The 6883-nt window shown below is 34.4% G+C and overlaps 1 pseudogene; it reads right to left on the bottom strand.

The window, feature by feature from the left end:
• Positions 1-574: 574 nt before the first annotated feature.
• Positions 575-4447, bottom strand: LOC149235606 (large ribosomal subunit protein uL2-like; annotated as a pseudogene).
• Positions 4448-6883: the final 2436 nt, after the last annotated feature.

Raw genomic sequence — 6883 nt, 5'->3', positions numbered from 1 at the left:
AACCCAAACCTTAAACCTGGTAGCATGAAATCAATTGTTTGAAGGGTAGCTATTGAAGACAATTTTATTAAATAATTTTAAAAATTAACATACAACTAATTTATAAAAAGCAGGGAATTTCATTGTCAATCAAATGTAAAACCTGATAACAATTCAAGTGATAACCCGCAATGAAAATCGAAAATCGACAAGGCGTACTTGACAAATGTTCAAAACTCATTGGGAACATCCTAGTCCTATAGGCTACTCGTATAAAGCAACCGAAAATGTTACCTGGACTGGGAAACATGGAATGTTAATGATATGAATTGAAAAAAAGATAAATAATTAAAATTGGTCATCAGAACCAGCACAAACAATGAATGATAAACAAAATGAAAATAGGGAAAAATGTTGCATACCCACTCTAAGAGACTGCCATCTGCTTCCATACTTGATGCCGCCCAAGACTAAGCAGGTCATTCAACTGGTGTCCACATCCTCGTATCCACAGTAGAATTCATTAGATACATTATGACAAAATAACACACCAAAATAGGACAATGAAATCCTTGCAAATATAAATGAACTAAGATTAGTTGTACATATTTGTAGCTACTGATGCAGCTTGTCCATGTAGACGAACAGTTCTTATGGTAGAAATAAGCCCAACTTTTTCCCTTGGTGGTGCATCATGATGTACATTACTAGCATGACCAATATGTTGATGGTTACGACCACCATGAGGATGCTCAATTAGATTCATAGTCACACCACGAACCTTGGGCCAACAATTTCTTTTGACCTTGTATTTGTGGTATGCATTGCCAACCTTGAGCATTAGTTTTTCTATTCTTCCACCTCGAGCAACTTGACCAATCATAGATATACAACAACTTGGCACAATCTTCTTAGCTCCAGACGGAAGCTTTACCCTGGAAAATGAGACAATCACGTCATATAACAAAATTTATCTTCAACATAGAACCAAGATTCAACATACAATCTGAAAATAAGGCCCCAAGTATCTTGTAAACTGTGACTAACATGTTTCCTATAAATTTTAAGAAGAATTAAAATATATTTTTTATTTCTAATATTCCCATTTAGACAACATAGATCTTTGGATCCATGATAAAAGTTAAGTGGTCCGACTCTTTGTTCTCATGTTTCCACTACCAAATATTCTAGCTTAAAGTCATTTAAATAAATCTGTTGATGTTGACTATGTTATTTTTTATATGCATGGTATTATAAGCTAGACGAAAGCACCACATGATTTCATGCTCTCTTATTTTGAACTCCATTTTTTTTACATGCCACCTTGCATATCTATTATCCATAAGGATTATGGGCATGGCACTTCCAATAAGGCTATGTAAGTTGATTCATCTGCTACTCATGTAAATATTCTTCTAACTCGTTAAATGTATATGTGTAAATCTAATATATCGCTTATTTGACCTTTTCATGTTGCTCGGTTTTTCCTATAGTGTTTACTCCTTGATCTATTGGAAAAACTACTATCTACTAGCATATTTGTGGAGTTAATTGTTGGCTATGCGACTGACTGGTCAGAATCTAACCCATCAAAGTCACCCAAGGATTGTTCTTGGCCCCATCCACATGAAATGGCTCCTTGGAGAGTCAAATAGACCTCAAGGACCACATGTCAAAAGAATGATTCGAATCTAGGTGGACAGGAGAACGTCTCCTAAACATCCAAGCTAAAGCCTGTTAACTTGTTTGAAGCTTGTGATTATGCTTTGAGGGTAAACACAACTTTGTGCTTATTGGGATCCAAACATCTCATGTTTTCTTTGCAGGCGTAAACCATCCACTTATGGATATTCAATCACCATAATCTCTCTGCTCATGGTTTCACACTCACTGGTAGTGATGACCCCAAACCTACTCCAAATGTCCCTCTATATATATGATAAATGAAAAGGGCAGATAGGCATTTAGCTTTTCAATCAAAAATGGGTTGGCTCCTCGAAAAGCTCCACTTGACAAAGAAATAATCCCATTTGCTTTGATGGATCGAGTCAATAGAAGGATGACCCAAATTTTTTTCTCTTTAAAGGATTTTCTTTTATCTCAAATAATCCCTCATGTTCATTCTTTTACACCTACAAGCCAACCTTCGTATTGGTTCTGATTCTCTATATGCCTCCTAGGTTAAGGTGGAGGAGTATTACTACCATGCTCATAGGTTGATTCTATATTAAATAGTGTATGTTTGATGATGAAAGATATCAATGTATATCCAAGTCCTGAGGCTTCTTCTTTCAAACTACTATGGTGATACACCCCAAGGGCAAGAGTTTTTCATCATTGCATTTATCTTTGTTCTTGACAAAGTAAATCTTATGTACAATATGCCTTGGTTTATGGAGGGTTGGATATTTTTTTCCAAGGCCATGGAAGATAGGTTTTAATATATTCATTGAATTCTTATCCTTAGGCATTATCTGGGTGCAAATGTCTAGCCTACCTATTAGATGTTTGAATGCCAACTCACTCAAGGAAATTAGAAATGTTTTCGTAGATTTGTTTTCATGGCCACAAGGATAGCTGATCTGTCAAATTATACCTCTACCCAAATACTTTAAATTGATTTAAGAAAGGGTCTTGCAGAAAAATTCATGATATATTATAATCACTGTAGTTGGACATAAATGTTGGATTATGAACACGTTCCTTTCTGAGCATAACCTCATCTAATAGCTAAATCTGAAACTTTTTCTCATGAACGTACACACATAAATAGAGGAACACTTGATGAGAGGACAATGTGTTCAATCACCACTGTGTAGAAAAGATATCACATAAATATGATCTCAGGTTCCTACAAATGTTAGGGGAACTGTAGCAAATAATATTCCGGATAATATGTCATATTAGCTAGGGGAGATGTTGAAACTAAAATAAAATAAAATGAGATCTTTCTGATAAGCTTAAGGTTGAATGTAAATCTTACATCCTCATAGGCTCAGTTTTGGTCCTAACATGTTCGGTGAAATTGTAGCAAATACTGTGGCTAATGTGTGTTCTGAGCAGGGGAAGATGTTGGAAATAAATCATTTGAATAAGCATACAAGTGAAAGCCAATCATGATTCCTAAGGAACCCTAAACTTCAGAGAAGTCTTATTTGAAATATGATGACAAGGGTTAAAATGAATTTAGGTTAAATAAGAAATAAAATGGGAAAACGTTCAGATTATATGACCCATCAATCAAGGGGAGGTGAGATAAATTGATTTTTTTGGTCAACTTTCTAATAGGGTTTTTAATTACCTAGTATAATATGTAATGTTGTCAGTCTCAAAGTATAAAGTGTCTATCGATCATTTACCTAAAGACCAAACAATGTATCCTATAAGATAAATACTTCACATAGAAATCTTGTACATTAATTTCTCTCTAATAAGGTTTTATTTACTTGCAACAAAAATGAAATTGAAGGAAAACACAAATTGTTTATTCACTAGAGACTTGATTGGTTTTTAAGTAGTGGTGGTGATACCGCCCACTAGAGTTCAATTCCCCATCACTGTGACATGTTTAGATAAGTTCATGAAGAGAGGATAGCCATGGCTAGCACATGCAAGCCGGTGGGGTGGTCAAGCCTATCTTGTAGTACCGTCTAATTTTTGCAAATCCAAGTATTATTTTGGAAGCACTAAAGATAAACAGAAATAATTTTTGTTTTGAAAGAATATATTTAAGACTTTTCCCTTTTAACAAAGACACCAACTTAAGGTTTTCATGGTTACCAATAAACTCCTACAGGTAGGAATCAGAAGCAAACCCGCTAATGCAATTCAACCTAATGATATTAAGCAATTAGATCTCCAAATACAACGGTCATGGGGGCGAACATAGAAAAACCCTAAGAATGTCTATCCTTGAAAACCATCATCCTTAAAATATAAAAACCAATCAGACCTGGTAGTGCTATGGTCAGGATTGTGGCCAACACAGGTGGTGCCAGAAACAAACCCACCCTAAATATAATTGAAAAACAAACCTGGTAGTGTTGATATTGTGGCTGATGATGATGACATAGTCTCTAGAAGACCTAGCAAAAGAACCCCGATAACTGACATTCTATTCCACATTGCAAACAATGGCTCCCTCTGGAATATACCTCAAGGGCAACATGTTACACATGGTCAAATTGGCCTTGTTTCCGTAGTAAACAAATTGTCCTATGTACAGACCTTCGTCTACTACCAAGAGCTATTTTGGATGCTTGTAAATGAATGGGTTCTTAAAGGTCACCTTGCAGAGGGGAGTGTCGCGGCCGGGGTCATGTATGTCATCAATTACAATTCCCTTGATGTATCCATTTTGCTTGCCATAGTCAAGGCTTCTGAAACGTGTAGGTCCCTTCCTGCGATGGGTGTGGGATTTGAACGGAGAGCCTGCTCCTTTTCTTTGTGCACGAATAATGTGACCCATGTATGAAGATCAGAGCAAATCACTACACAAAGAGTTTGGATCTGTTGTGAAAAATACGTAAATTGGGCAATTCCATTCGTATATTGAATTGTTCGGACAAAATTCCATTCATTTTACAGTATTAGTTTATCATCTGCCTGTAAGGAAATTGGGTTGATATTTTATTCTATATCCACATACGTAGAGGGGTGGCCACTAAAGCCAAAATAAATGGCCGCAGGATGGAAGAATTTGAGTTGTGAAGTCAGAAAATTCGATGTGTAATGCAAATTAATTGAAATTTTAAATATATTTATATTAAAGAAATTTTATATTTTTAATATTTAATATTTAATTATATATTAATTATTAAATTTGATTAATTGAAAATTTTAATAGGTTTATATAAGAAGAAATTTTATATATTTTTAATATTTCATATTTAGATTTTCAATTAAAGTTTTAAATTTTGAAAATAAAATAAATTTTTGGAGGGAGGAGTGAAATGAGTTTTTTTTAGTGAATTGTAATTTTAAACTTGTTTATATTTGTCAAAAGTTATAGAAGTTATTTAAATTTCAAAATTAATGGAAATAAATGAGCAAAAAGTGGTTTTTATAGAAAGAAAACTACATATTTGTTAACATTTAAAATGTATGTTGACGAATTTTTTCAGAATTGAAAAATTATTATTCAATTTTTTACCATATCGTATCGAATTCGAATCTGAATCTGAATTCGATCTTGGTAACTATGGTTATTTGACACAAATTCCGTGGTTCCTCTACTCATGACCCCAAATATTGGGATTCCACAGAAGATGAACTATTACATGATTTAATAGCATGGACTAGAAACTTTGTAAGGGTGGAAGAATCAATCATGCCATGGAAAATATAATTCAAATTCAAATTTTTCAAACAATCCATCGGTAAAGGCTGGCTACACTAGTACGATGGTGCAATTCCATAATATAACAGATATGGAAGATATGGAATTGGTAGTTCAGAACTGGTTGTCCCTAGTTCAATTTCCATTATAAGCACCAATAGAATTTGAAATCACTCAGGTGGTTGAGATGCTGGGATTTAGGGCACGAAACACAGATATCTATCGAAAATCCAACCCCACCATAGAGATTTGGATTGTCCAGGTGCTATCATCATAGAAAAATGCCAAGTTGTAAAACAATGCCAATTATCAAGGAAGGATCTACAATTTATAACCCCTAGGGTTTACCACCAAAGCACCCAAAACCCCAAATTTATGGCCTCTACAGTTTAATCATTTTTTCCCTTGTGATCAACCAATTCTAGTCCACACATTTATACCATGACGGCAAAACCTCCTCAATGAGAGCTAAAATTTCGATAAGAAAATAAAAGTAGAGGAAGAACTCAAACAATAAAGCAAGAAAAGTGAATTGTTAAAAAGAGAAAAACAAGGAAAGTGAAAAACACCTTAGAATCCCAACAATTTGAAGTGCAGAATAGAGGATCCAGGCAGGCATGGGAAGATGGTCGAAAGATGGCTACCAAAATTATGTAAGTGGAAGAGGCTTATTGATCTCGCATGCATGTGTTACAATCAAGCCAACATGAAGCCTTCGTTTGTTTCATGTGATCCCCTTGTTCATTGATTTTGAAATGCCTATTTTTACCCATAGCATCCAACCTGCCAATTTATACTCCTCTCACTTGCAAAATGGTTTAGTTTAGTCGACTTCCTCAAATTAGATATTAAAATTGATTTTCAAATAAAATAAAATGGCTATATTTTTTAATATTAAAAGTTATTTTTAAATTGCCCCGTGGTGTAGATCATGATAGAATGGTTGGTTAAGGAATTTCTTATGATGTTATTGGTTTAAACTTCAATTACCTCAATGTGCCACGTGTGAGGCAATGTTTTTAAACTTGGAGGTGATCGTGGTAGTGGATAGAATCAGTCCCCTATCATGTAAGTACAAGCTCACGATAGTTGTAGATTCTGCCATATACAAAAAATAACAATAATCATATTAATCTTATTTTTTCAATTTTATTGATTTAGTTATTAATCAAAATTAGATGTTATTAAAAGCAAAAGATTTTATTTGAAGTAGTTTAGGCGATCTCAACAAGGGAAACTAATTTCCTTGTAAGCATTTTCTAAATTATGTCTCCACTCAAACACTCTCATAGAAAAAAAATATTCTTAACCCCATATTTCTAGGAAAACTAGTGTCTTGTCGAATGACTATCCCTCTAGGTTTGGCAGCTACCCTAGAAACAACCGCTTAAAGCAATTCAACAATTTCTTCTATGTGTAACAGATAATAGAAAGATAATGGAACCAACCTAAAACTTCTGCTTAATCCCTTTCTTTATCTCTCTCCCCCTTGACAAAGCTTGCAACTCCTCCCTGTACTTAACCCGCTTGGAGAGTACCTGCACAAACACAGTAACAAAGAATTGT

This window comes from Pinus tabuliformis, chromosome 8, assembly GCF_031772625.1.
Source record: "Pinus tabuliformis cultivar Carrire ecotype Pingquan chromosome 8, CPIR1, whole genome shotgun sequence".
NCBI classification, from domain to species: Eukaryota; Viridiplantae; Streptophyta; class Pinopsida; order Pinales; family Pinaceae; genus Pinus; species Pinus tabuliformis.
This window is presented reverse-complemented; position numbering and strand designations above follow the sequence as displayed.